The sequence below is a fragment of the Benincasa hispida genome, chromosome 6 (genome assembly GCF_027475165.1).
Source record: "Benincasa hispida cultivar pf3 chromosome 6, pf3_genome.v1.1, whole genome shotgun sequence".
NCBI lineage: Eukaryota > Viridiplantae > Streptophyta > Magnoliopsida > Cucurbitales > Cucurbitaceae > Benincasa > Benincasa hispida.
Window position 1 is genome coordinate 49,995,507 of NC_143483.1, and position 14,265 is coordinate 50,009,771.

The 14,265-nt window shown below is 29.2% G+C and overlaps 1 long non-coding RNA gene across 1 annotated transcript; it reads left to right on the plus strand.

The window, feature by feature from the left end:
- The first annotated feature begins 858 nt into the window (after positions 1-858).
- Positions 859-1,289, plus strand: LOC150035743 (uncharacterized). Its single transcript, XR_016530026.1, has 2 exons — positions 859-997; positions 1,101-1,289. It is a non-coding gene; the product is annotated as an uncharacterized LOC150035743 (long non-coding RNA).
- Positions 1,290-14,265: the final 12,976 nt, after the last annotated feature.

A 14,265-nucleotide genomic window follows, 5' to 3' on the forward strand; every position in this document is an offset into this window, starting at 1 on the left:
TTTGTAAAATGAAATCGGCTATTTCTGAATGCCTTTAGATCAGATTAGGTATTAGCAAAAGAGATATGTGAGAAACTGAAAATATGTGACAGAAATATTTTTTGGATCCATATATATCCTACAACTAATCTTTTTTCCCAAAAAATTGTAAACCGAAATCGACTATTTCTGAATGGATGAATTCTAAGTTCGAGAAGGTGAGAGACATGACTTCAAACATGATTACAAAGTTTTGATAAGTATTTGAAGAAAAGCCATGGTGTAATGGTCATGCTGCAATTTTAGATCCATATTACAAATTGAAGTTGATCGAGTTTTACTTCCCTACAATTTATGGAGGTACTTTTTTCTTGAGGTAGAAAGAATAAAAAAAAAAATTGTTCATATTTGGAGAAAGAATATCAGTTGAAGCTTGAAAGTGAAAGTGATAATTTTCGCTCTAAAAATTTAGATGGAGCATCAAAGTATATAGAATTTGATGATTTTAATTATGATAACTTGTTTGTATCAAATTCCACTAAGATGAATCAGAACCAACAGTTTGATGCATATTTAAATTAATATGTCTTATCCTGATCATCTGATTTTGACATTCTGAGTTGGTGTAAGTTGAATAGGGTGAAGTATCATATTTTACAAAAAAATTGCTAGAGACATATTAGCCATCCCATTATCTAGTGTTGCATCATACTTTTAGTACCTGTGGTAGGATTGTAAACCCACATTATAACAAACTTCATCCGAAGATAATAGAGGCTTTAATGTGCACTCAAAATTGGATTGCAACTGAAGTTTTGACAGGTATGTAAGTTTATTTATGTTGTTAAACCTATCTTTCTTATATAAATATTTCTTATTTAATATATTAATAAATGTTCTTTTGTATTATAACTATGTGACAAAATAAGGTACTAGCATGAGAAAAGAAATTGTTAAATATTTAGCAACTGTTTTAGAAGATGCAGACGACTCTGGTGAAGATTGACTGGTGAGTAAGGTATGCTCAACAATTAACATTATTTTTTTATGACAATTTGTTGAGTGGTTTTGTTGTCTACTTATTTTTATGACACTATTTGTTAATTATATTTTAAATATAGAAATAATACTCACAGCTAAGGACATGATGATGTTGAGAAAGGAGAAAAAGTTAATCATAAAGTCGTCAGTGAAGAGAGAATGACAAACAAGTTTATGATTGTGATTGTTGTATAAGACATTTGAATTTATTTTATTTCAAACTTTTATTCAAACTTTATTTAATAAGAGTTGTAAGCTTCTTTCGTGGATTTGTGAGCTTTTGAATTGTATTTATTTTATAGATTTGTGTCTATTAAATTTTTTTTATTTTTATGGAGTAGTGCAATTTTAAACAAAATGACTCAATTTTTTTAAAGAAAATGTAATTACATATATGAAAAAAGTGAAATTTATGAGACTTAAAAGGAAAAGATATAACAATTTAAACAAGAAATCTCCACAAGAATTAGGGAAATGAGGAATGGGTCCTTGTGGGACCCGTTTCCCCAATGGGATGGGGGTAAATTCCCTCCATGGGGACGAGGATGGGAACCTCCTGCCATGGCATGGCTTGGCCTCATTGTCAATCCTAGTTACAATTCCCTTCCATCAATACATAGGGAGTTATTCTACTTTAATATATATATATATAACAAATCGAATCTAACATATCTAATTAGTAAATATTAATTAATTAACAATTAATTAATTAATTATATATCTAATTTCATTTGAATCATATTCAAATAATATCCTCTCACATAACTTATAGTTTTAATTTGAATTTCATTCATATTAATTTTAACATGTAGTTTTAATATGAATCTCATTTATATTAAATTTAACTTATAGTTATAATATGAATCTCATTCATATTATTTAATATTTGAATCTAATTCAAATATATTATTCTCTCATATAATAAAGTATAATTTTAAACCTCATTCAAAATTAACTTTATATTTTAATATATTTATATACATTATATTGATTGCATCTCATATAATTAATTCTCTTATATAATTTAAACAATTCAAAATTAATCCAAAATTAGATAATTCTTGTTTTACCCTTAGTGAGCTAACAATGGCACCTAGTGATAGATTAGAAGCTCCAATGACACGAGATTAATTAATTAAACTCTTTAATAAAATTAATCAAAATTCATTAACTGCATGTCACTCCACTAAAGACCCACAACTGCACTCTTCGCGCTGTAGATATATTTTTGTGTTCATAGATATATCCAACTAACAGTAAGTCAATCCTTCACGAAACGCTCGCAGTTGGGTCAAATTACGGTTTTAATCCTCTAATTACATCTAACTCTAGTCCCACTAATCCTCTAATGAACAATTTATTTATGGTCCTATCATAAATAAGACCCTATTGTTCAAGACCCGGAGTCAGCACTTGAGAGAGAAATTCATCTACTTACCCTAAAGACAGAACGAAGAGAATTCCATCTTATTTAGGTATGTTCCCAATTCCCTACTTAGACAAATCCCCAAAATGATAGGCTTATTGAGTCGGCGAGTTAGGCCACTTTCACCCATACAAATCAAAGGATTTCCCTCATAGACAGGAAATCATAACTCACTCAACATTGAGGTCGAGTTACCTATAGTTATCCTATGAAATGTTAATTTCTTCCGTCGACGATGTTATAAAGAGAGATTAACCAATTCTCGATTTGGTCTTATACACACATTTTATATAGGATACTCCTACTCGCATGTCTCAAAATGGACGATTAGGATCAAATCGTTTGTAACACTTTATAACTTTTGTAACAATTACAAAGTGGATCGTATCTGTCATGTCACAAAGATATGGTACCTAATCTTATCTATATACCACAGAATATTTAGGTCATTACTTGAACATGATCCACCTGATGTTTGCCACATACTAGTCAAATTTCATAACATAACCTTAGATCTTTCTTTAATAGATAATTGCATATATAAAATATTAAATTATTATTTTAAACAACTTATTAACTACAAGGCTTTAAGGTATACATCCTAACAAATCTCTCTTTGTAACATCGTTGACTGAAGAGATTAACATTTTATAGGATGATCATAGGTAACTCGATCTCAATCCTGAGTGAGTTATAAACTCCTATCTACGAGGGTTGTACTTTGATTTTGTATGGGTGAGAGTGGCCCAAGTTGCCAACTCAATAAGCCCACCATTTTGGGGACTGTCCGATTAGGGAGCTGAGAATATAGCTAAACAAGATGAAATTCACTTATTCCCGTCTTTAGGGTAAGTAGATGAGTTGTTCCCTTAAGTGCTAATTTTGAGTCTTGAACAAATGGTACCCACTATCTCATTGGCCTGAGAGGGGTTTGATTTATGGTATGACCATAAACAGATTATTCATTAGACGATTAGTGGTATTTAAAAAGTAAGAGGTAATTATAGGGGTAAAATGGTAATTTGACTCAACTGTAATTATGAACAACTCAAAAAAGATCGACTTACTTGTAATGGTTAGATTCATGGAAACAAAATATTTTACAGCGGGAAAAGTATAGCTATTATATTTTGTGGAGTGATCCATAGTTAATGAATGTTGATTAATCTAATTAAAGAGTTTAATTAGTTAATCTCATATCATTGAAGCTTCTAATCTGTAGGTTCATTAGGTCCCCCTGCTAGCTCACAATGGGTAAACAAAGACCAATTCTTTTTGAAAGAATTTGAATTATTCAAATTAATTAAGGAAAATTACATTAATTATATATGACACAATTAATATGATGTATATAGATACTGAAAAAGCGATATGATGACTCGTCACTTGAAATACAGATATTAAAAAGAAAGCACTGACAAACACTGTAACAACAAAATACTAACAATAAGAAAACAACTAAAGGCACACAGGAGTTGGTAACCTAGTTCGACGATAAAGTACCTACGTCTGGGGGACAGTGATCCCGAAAAAGATAATCCACTAATATTAATAAGTCAAGTATTTACAACGTAGTACTTATTTATATAGTAACGACTTTTACAGTGACTCACGTAGAATCTAACTTGATGAACACCAAGGCTCCTCTCTAAGATGGAGAATTCCTCCAGAAGCGATAGTTTTAGGCTTCCCCTAAAATTGAGAATCCCTTCTCTGAATTAAAGTTTCAAGCTCCCCTTAAGACTATTGATAGTTTTAGACTCCCCTAAAATCGAGAATCCTTTCTCTGAATTAAAGTCTCAAGCTCCCCTTAAGACTATCAAGAACTAGTTGCTTTGAAGAATTTCTTTCACCAAAGATTGCACAATGGATGGATCAATTCAATTCACGACACAAAAAGCAAAGAACAGCCACAGACAAGACATAAATTATCTTCAATATTTACACTTATCAATTGATGAGCTTACACAACTAAATACAGTGAGTAAAGATAAGAACACGATGTTGCACAGATCGGCCACCAAGAACAAAGACGCTTTCTCACGATAATCAAATGCGGCCTCACACCAAAAACACAAATTCTTCAGAATATTCAACGATCATGGCCAACCCTAGCAAGGGCATAAAACATCTAATAAAAAATTCCTTTGAAAAAGGAAAACATCCCCCAAAAAGAATTCGGTAGGCCATAAAGAAGGAAAGATTCCATAAAATAAGATATGCCAAAATTTTCAAATAAGGAAAGTCTGGACTGCAGGAATGGCGCTTGTTACAACGATAGCTGAGATAACTTCTGTGACAACATGCAAACAGCAAGAACCATAACACACTAGCCTTAATCAAATATATAACCAACCATAAAACTCTAACAGATACATTCTAAAATAAAGTTAGTTTTGAATAAGATTCAAAATTAAACTTTATAATAAAAGGAGATTAAATATATTTGAATATGATTCAAACATTAAAATAGTATGAGTTGATTCATATTAAAATTATATGTTATGAGAAATATGTACATTTGAATATGATTTAAATGTAGATCTAATTAAATATGAGATATTTAATTAAAATATTAGTTAATTTGATTACTTAATTGTTTGATTTAATTAGATGAGTTTTGTTTCATTTTAATTTAAATTAAATAATAGGAAGTGGAAGTTATGTTTTAATCTCATTTCACATTTTAAATAAAGGAGAGATGGGAAGTTTTTTTTCCTAAAGAATTGGTTTTGGTAGAAAAAACCTCCTCTCATCTTCTTCTCCTATTTCTCTCAAGTTTTTTTAGAGAAAGAATTCTTTGTAGAAAAATTCTCTCCCGCAACAAGATTTCCTATCTCTTTCAAAAACTAATTCCCACAAATTTGTCCTTGCAAAAAGAATAGTAGGAAAGAATCATGGTGGCATCAGGATACTGTTCGTGGAAGATCAGTTGAGGAATAAAAAGATGCTGGAATTTTTTTCTTTAAGAAAAGGTTTTTCCAAGGTGAGTTCTTTCTTCTTCTTTGTAAAATTAACTTTTAATTCATGCTTAACCTTTGCTACATGTGAATGCATGCTGTATTTTCTATTCTTTGTTGAAAATTCTAAAATAAAATCAAAAGTAAAGCGATCACTCACTTCCGTTGCGGGATTCAATATTTTCACTATTACCATTCTCATGTTCACATATCTTCTTATTCACATATTTTTCCTCATCATCAACATAAAACTCACCATATTTTTATTATGGTTACCATTCGTTGAATTTGGTAAATATTTTATTAATAACTTTTGATTATATGGTCTTTGAAGGTTTGACATGTTTGACATCTTGGAACACCCCAAATTATTATTTGGTGGCAATGTATTACATTTGCACTTTAAAGTTGACCTCCTTCCAATTCAAGACATGTTAGTGGGGAACCATGTTAGTATAATTACTTTAAATCTATATTGAATATATAAACTCTAGGATCATTCATGCAAAATTATTAAGAATATATACGTATCAGATTCCATTGAAAGATTGATGATGCCTTTAAAGTGGCTATTGTCTTCCTCAACCAAAACTCTGAATGTTCTTAGTAGGATCTCTCTCTAGATGGGATTCAAGAAAGACTGATTGCTTATTGTTTTAGTATATTAGAGACCATAACCCTAAGGTCTCTTTATATACCAAGTCAATTAGGGTTTCCATTAAACCCTAATTAACTACGAATGAGCTTCTACCCGTTGAGTTCATACTCAATTAGGAATCTAGGGGCTTAATTAATTAGATCACATAATAGGGCTCAATCTAATTAAATAATCCAATGTGATAGAATATTAATCCACTTACATAGCCCATACTTTAATCATACGTGTTATTATTTAAATACGTCTAACAATCCCGCACTTGGACTATATCTGCGTACCTAATGTACTTAAATCACATAAACTGTAAGCGCAAATAAACAGGTTATTTTAGTAAGAGAATTCCCCTTTAGTTCAATCTAATCCATCTCCTGTTTTAGCATGGAATCAAGCAGCTTTTATCACTACCTTTGCAACTAACCTTGATTACAAATTCCAATACATTCAATGACATAGGTTAAGTATGGATGGATAGCATAGAAATTACATGCAAAGGGATTCAGATAATGCCTGTTTCTAATTGGTCCAAATTCGTTAGTGAGATCGTTCTTAAAAACTTTATGCTAAACCGTATTTGCTAAATCGCATGCATGATAAACAAGTTCAGATAATAAAATATAAATCATCAACTTTATTTTATATAGAAAATAAACTAAGGTCAAAGAATTCTTCAATAACAAACTCCCACTAAACTATGGAATCAGAAAAGTGGCTAACACCTAAGTGAGCAACATGTTCCTGAAAAACTTTAGGTGGCAAACTTTTTGTCAATGGATCTGCCATCATAGAGTTTGTTCCTATGTGTTTTATCGAAATTTGATCATTCTGAATTCTTTCTTTAACAACTAGAAACTTCACGTTTACATGCTTTGACTTTGGCTAAACGGGGATGGGGACAGGGATTATATTCCCCGTTTCCATCCCCAACCCCCGTCCCCACCTCGGTTCTCTACCCCACCCCGATGAATATATTATATAATTATATTTATATAATAATAATTACTTCTTCTTCTTCTTCTATCTACATACTTTTTACAAAAATTGTGGAATAAAAAGTTAGTTATTTTCTAATTTTCATTTCAACTTTTTCGTACTTTAATACATTTCTAAATTATTTTACCATTTAAGACTTTCTATCTTAAGCCATAAATGTTATAGTATTTAAATGGAAAGCTTGACTATAATATTGTAATATTTAAATTTTAACTTTTAGAAATTATAGGATTAAATTATATTTTTACACATATAATAGTATTATTTTTATAATGAATTTTTATACTATTTTCTTTAAATGAAAATTTTATTGAAAATAACTCATTTAATATATATAATTTTATTTGGTTGAGAATAAACAAATTTGCTAAATATGAATATATCAAAAAAACAAACAGAAAAATTTTCTCTGTGGGGAATCCCCACCTCGATCCCCGCAGGAAATTTCGCAAGGATGGGGAATGAAATAGCGGGGCGGGGATGGGGACGGGAAAGCCCTCCCCATCTTTACCCCACCTCATGGACATCTCTAAGGCCAACCACTATCCACAACCCAATGACAAAATTTCGCAACCATATTCCATGATCAGACACCTCATGACATGTTATAAACTTTTCATTCATGATAGAAGAAGAATTTTCCAAGATACAGCTCCTCCAGCCAATATGAAGATATAGCCTGAAGTGGATTGTAGAGTGTCTTGGCGTCCAGCATAATCGGAATCAAAATAACCAATGATCTCCAAAACTTCTGATATTCGATAAGTGATGTAAATGCCTCATAATCCGTTTGGTTGCTTTCTAATGATCCATCCTTGAATTACTCAAATATTTACCTAACACTTCAACTATGAACGCAATATCTGGACGCGTACATACTTGAGCATAGATTAGACTTCCAACAGTCGACACATAGGGAACCTTCTACATCTCCTTAGTCTTGAGTATAGTTTTTGGGGCATTGACCTACATGAAATTTATCATCTTTGGCAAATAAGGGTATCTCGTGGTGCACAATATTTCATGCCAAATTTACTCAAAATATTTTCTGTGTAGTTCTTTTGTGACAATCTCAAAATACTTCAAGGACGATCTCGTAGTAATTCAATTCCTAATACAAAAGAAGCATCACCAAAATCCATCTTCTCAAAATTCTTTTTGAGAAACCTCTTAGTATCATGCAATTCCAAATACAAATGTCTGTATATATTAGTTCTAAGACGTTTGAGCATCTGTTGGCATCTAATTTTCTTATATTTGTTTGTTTTCCCTTAATACATTCCACACAAACGTCAAAATTACTTAATCAAGGGAATCAAGAATTCCATCCGACGCAAATCTCTTAATTCTCTGTTTAGAGATGTGACTTAAACGTTTATGTCATAACATAGCAGAATTCGCATTTAAGTTATGTTTTGTACCACATAAATTAGATAATAGGATCTTATTAAATGAAGCAAAAGAATCAAGCATATATATATTATAAATTAAAGAACCGATACCAATAAGCTTTGAATCTTGAAAAAGACTAACTTTATTATTTTCAAAAGAATAAGAAATACCAAATTTGTCCAAACTGAAAATAGAAACTAATTTTGTTTAAATAACGGTAAAACAAAAGTCTCATTCAAATCCAAATAACAACCAAGTTTTAAACGTATTTAAAATTTCCAATAGCTTCAACTGGAACTACTTTTTCATCACCCACATAGATGAATCTTTCAGCATCACTTGGCAGCCAGCTCCACAGGCATCCCTGTATAGATATACTTATATGAGTAGTAGCACCAGAATCTACTCATCAAGTATCTGTAGGTACAAAACCTAAATTAACTTAAAAATAAACCAAAGTAAAAAGTTTATCCTTCTTTACATGTCACTTGGCTACTTAGGACAATCTTTCTTGAAATGATCTTCCTTTTTGCAGAAAAACAAGGACTTTTAGTAACCTATTTCTTGCTTAAGGTGTCTCTTTTGCTACACCCATAGATTTCTTTTTCTTCTTATCACGAGCGTCAGTTTCCAAATGAGCACTTTTTGTCCTTTCTCTCTTAATCCTATCTTTTTCTTGCACGCATTATGACATAAGCTTATTAATACTTCATTTATCCTTCTGAGTATTATAACTTATCTTAAACTGAGTGAATTGTACAAAAAAAAGAGATAAGTATCAGATGTACGAGTAAATTTTCATTTATTTAGATATCAAGTATCTTTAATTTACATGTGAGAACATTTCCATAATATACTCATTTATGTTCCCATTGCCCTAATACCTTATGGAAGTTAAAAAGGTCAAAATATTACTTGCTTGTCATTTTTCATTTTTAGCAAAATATTTCTCAATTTGAGTAAGGAACTTATTGGTTTTTTCATTTTCCGTGATAGATCCTCGAAAAAACTTTTGAATGGAGTGTCTAATGATCATCAGACACATGCGATTTGACCATTCCCACTGCTCTATATTAGCCATATTTGTTTGTTCTTCAGTAGAAATAGGTTATAGGTCCTTAATGCAAGATCAAAATCCATAAACCCGATAAGTATCTCTAGACTTTCCTTCCAAATCTTGAAGTTCGATGCACTCAAATTAGGGATTGAACTCAAATTTTCAGATATTTGAGTAAGATCAACTGAAACAATAAACAACAAAACATATACTCACAATTAAAATATAACAAAATAATTTCAAATATGTGGTGGGCCCTTTTAACAAGATACCTAACACAAGGTTGTTGTCGATCCAGCCTTTGGGCAAAAACACCAACTGTAAATGGTACTTTCAACGCAATAATCCAAGTATCGACAATAAACTCTATCAAAAAATAGCCTTTCTTTGGACCGACTATTTTTCACATGAGCAATTCTTATAATTGTCATACTTAGCACATGAATATCCACAATTTGGCCAAATAATTATCTTCCTTTGGACCGATAATTATCTGCATAAATCTATGAATATGCACATCTTATATTTTAGAATTAAACTAATCTAAACAACATAGGCTAGTTTGATAACATAATATTTTGACCAATCTAATCTAAAATGTAAGACACAATAATATAATAATATTATTATACCAAAAAAAAAAACACCAAATAATCTTTACAAAAAAACATCCACTAATTGCATACACATAATATAATTAAAGCAACATAAACATGTGAATATCACCAAATATCATCAATCAAATTTAAATTTAAATTTACTAAAATATCAATCAAATTTTTATTTAAATTTACCACAACATCAATCAAATTTAAATTTAAGTTCACCAAAATATTCATCAAATTTAAATTTAATCCACAACATGATTAATCAAATTTAAGGTATTTTTTGAATACATTATCGAGTGTTTAATTTAAAAATTAAGTCATTTTGGAAGAAATTGAAGTGTTTTGCAATAACTCAAAATAGTTTTTCAATTATATTTTAAACAACTATTATCAAAAGTGTTTAATTAAAAATTAGTTTTTTGAAAAGCGTTTTTTTAAATCAATCCAAACGGACCCTTAAACTTAAATTCATAGATGATTAATCAAATTTAACTTAAACCCACAAATGATGAATCAAATTTAAACTTAAACGTTTAAAAAAAAAAAAAAAAAAAAAAAAAAAATCAAATAAAAAATCTATTTTTTTATTCACAAAAGTATCAATTAAAAACTAGACTTTAAATTCACTAAATTATCAATTTGTAATAATAATAATAATAATAATGCCCAAGAAATGCTGGCAAGAATTTCACAAAATTATTATTCTAAAATCAAGAATCCCCAGGCAAGAACTTCACAAATGATCAATAAAATTTAATTTGAAAAAAAAAATAATAATAATAATAATAACAACTTTTTTTAAATTAAAAAAAAAAAAAAAAAAAAACGCTGCCTAAACACCTGACCTATGACCGACGAGACACCTGACGACAATAAAATGAAACCTATGTCCGCGGAGAGTTGCGACTGCACTGATGGTGCACCTGATTCCATTGACTGCACAATTTGTGCATACTACATGACACAACAATTGCACAATCGGATTCATAGTTTTTTAAAATTTTATTATTATTTTAATTCTTTAATTAACTTTAAAAGAAACCAAAAATAAATCAAATCCCAATGAAAAATAAACATAAATCAATGTAAAATTCATGTTCTGATACTATTTGTTAGTATAATTACTTTAAACTAAATAATTCATGCAAATTTGTCACGAATATATACGTACCAGATTCCATCGAAAGATTTATAATGCATCTAGAGTGGTTATTGTCTTTCTCAACCAAAACTCTGAATACTCTTGGTAGGATCTCTCTTATTATTTTTTGTATATTGGGACCATGGTCATAAGATCTTTTTATTACTAGTTCAATTATGATTCCATTAAATCCTAATTAATCAGAAATGAGTTTCTACCCATTGAATCTACAGGAATCTAAGGCTTTAATTAATTAGATCCAATTATATAAATACGTCTAATAAACCATGAGATTCCTCTAGACGAAACTAATGAGTTGTCGTTTCAATGTTGATTGTAACTAGAGATGTCCAATTTTCCCAACAGGATGGGAATTCCCCGATTAGGCGGGAATGGGGGAGGGAGTGGGAAAAAAAAATTTGGAGACGGTTCCCCGTCCCCACCCTCGTCTCGTTCCTCGTCTTTGTCCCGATTAGCTTTTACATATTTATTTAGTATAGTTATCTAACGTTATGTTATTATTATTATTATATAAATATTACATTTACATTTCAAATTTGATTATTTATTGGGAAACATAATGAATATGTTTAAATTTAGATCATATATGTGAATAATTTGATTTATATATTTATTTCTTACTAAAAAATTAATTAACTTTTTTAGGCCAAAATTTGAGTAATTTAAATTCAAATTATCATATAAAACTAACCATAATAAATAATTTAGTGATAAAGTTAATTATTTAATTAAAATTTGCTCACATTAGTGATTTAAATTAATTGAGGGAACCTGATCCCCTCGAATTTCCCGCGAGGAATCCCTGATCCCTTCTCACGGAAATGGATAATGAAATGGGGAGTGAGGACGAAGATGAGAAATAGCATCTCCAACCCCACCCCGTCCCATAGACATCTTTAATTATAACTTCTTCAAACAATAATGGTATGAACGGCAAGTATTTGGTATGGGCCACCTTACCCTTCTAGTTCTAGCCTTTAGGCCATTTGTGCCCATTGGGCTTTCTGTGTGTGGGCTGTAGGGTAGGCTTTAAAAACTTAAATTGGTGTTTATGTTTCGCATTCGACGATCTGGCATATATAAATTTCAACATTTGATTTATTATTTTAAATAATCATAATTCAACCAACCTAAAATATATATGATTGTATTAATTGATCTAATAATAATTTTATTTTTATAAATAATCATTATGTCGATTTTGAATTTAAAATATGGTCAAAAAGAAATGTAGTGATAGGTTTATTTCGTTTCGTCATTGTGCACTTGTCCTTTTCTTGTACTTTTATCTTCTCTTTTTTCCCATTCCCCCTCCTCTCCTCTCTCCCTATTTCCAAAGCAACACATCCTCACCCCCTTATCTCTCTTTCACTTATCTTGTATATTCACTACCCATTTTCCCATTTTCTTTTAATTTTTATTTTTAAAACTATTTTAATGAATAAAAATATCAATTTATACTCTAAAATTATTGAAAGTTCTATTAATTTAAATATCGAAATTTCATAACGAATCGATTTATACCATTTATTATATTTCGTTATGATAAATAACGTGTGTGCTTTATAATTTTATCATATAAATCCTTGAACTTTCATATAGGTGAATAAATTTACACTTTCATAACTTTTTATTTTTTTTTGAGTAATATATCTGTTAATTTGTCATTTTAAGATGTCTACACATGTGTTAGAACTTATTCATAGATGGTTTTCAAAAGTAAATTTATTCACTTATAAAAAGTTACAAGTTTAATTGAAATAATAATAAATCTTACATGATATTTTTAAATGAAATCTATATATGATTGTAAATTGATATGCTTATAAAAGTTTAGAGTTTAAATTAATTCAACTTGTAAATTGATTTTTGCTCCATTCTTAATTTATATTATTGTTATTCCTTTGTATTTTATATTTTCCCAACATGTTGTGTTACATGTTGTTAACATAATATTTTTTTATATATATTTTGTGTTGCATGTTTAATATATAAAATTAAATTACTTAATATTAAAGTTTAGTTTTTACTTCATTATTTTTAAGTTTATATTTATTTTACAACCTTTAGTGCTACCTATTATTGTATTAATGTATATATTTGGCTTCTATATGTACTTAAAATAGTGTCTTATGACTTATATAAACTTCTTTTATAATACTAAAAAAAATCACAATATTCTTATATGTTCACTATTTAAAGCATATATTTAGTTTCTATTTTTTTTTATATATGTCATTAAAATAGTGTCTTAAATAAATTTGTTTTATCTTTATATAAAATAAAAATATGGATATCAGAGATTTTGAAAATTTGACTATTTTTGAAGTGAAAGTGAGAAATAATAGCTTAGTATAAAATGAAAAATAAAAACAAATACTTAGCAATTATGTTTTTGCCAAAATGAGCATAGCTCAACTGATATAACGTTTGTATTATCAATCTCAAAGTTAGAAATTCGATTCTTTCACCCTATATATTATCAAGTTTTCTCTCTGTTAAAAAAAACAATCATTATTATCAAAACAAGCATAACTTAACTACAAATGAGTGTTTAAAAAATTCGTGGTTTAGGATCTCCCATCCCCTATTGTGTTAAAAAGGAAAAAACAATCATTATTAGAAAAAGTTAATATATACCTATCAAATCATTTTATGATACTAATAACGAACATGTGAAATGCATGTGAAAATGTCAAAGTTTTAAAACAGCATTTGAGTATCTAAAAAAAATCCTCCCATGCAAATATGATATAACATATACAAATATTTTATTTAAAAAAAATATTTTCTTAAATTACAATGCAATATGCAAAACAAGAATGAAATCATAAATCTTTTTTTTTTTAGTGCAATAGGAGTAAGGAGTTTTAAACCACGGACTTGTAATTTCTAGTATATGCAAATGTCAATTAAGCTATACTCGATTTGGCTTATAAATTAAATTATTTATCCTATAATTATAGATCTCCTAAATTTTAATGTACCAAGA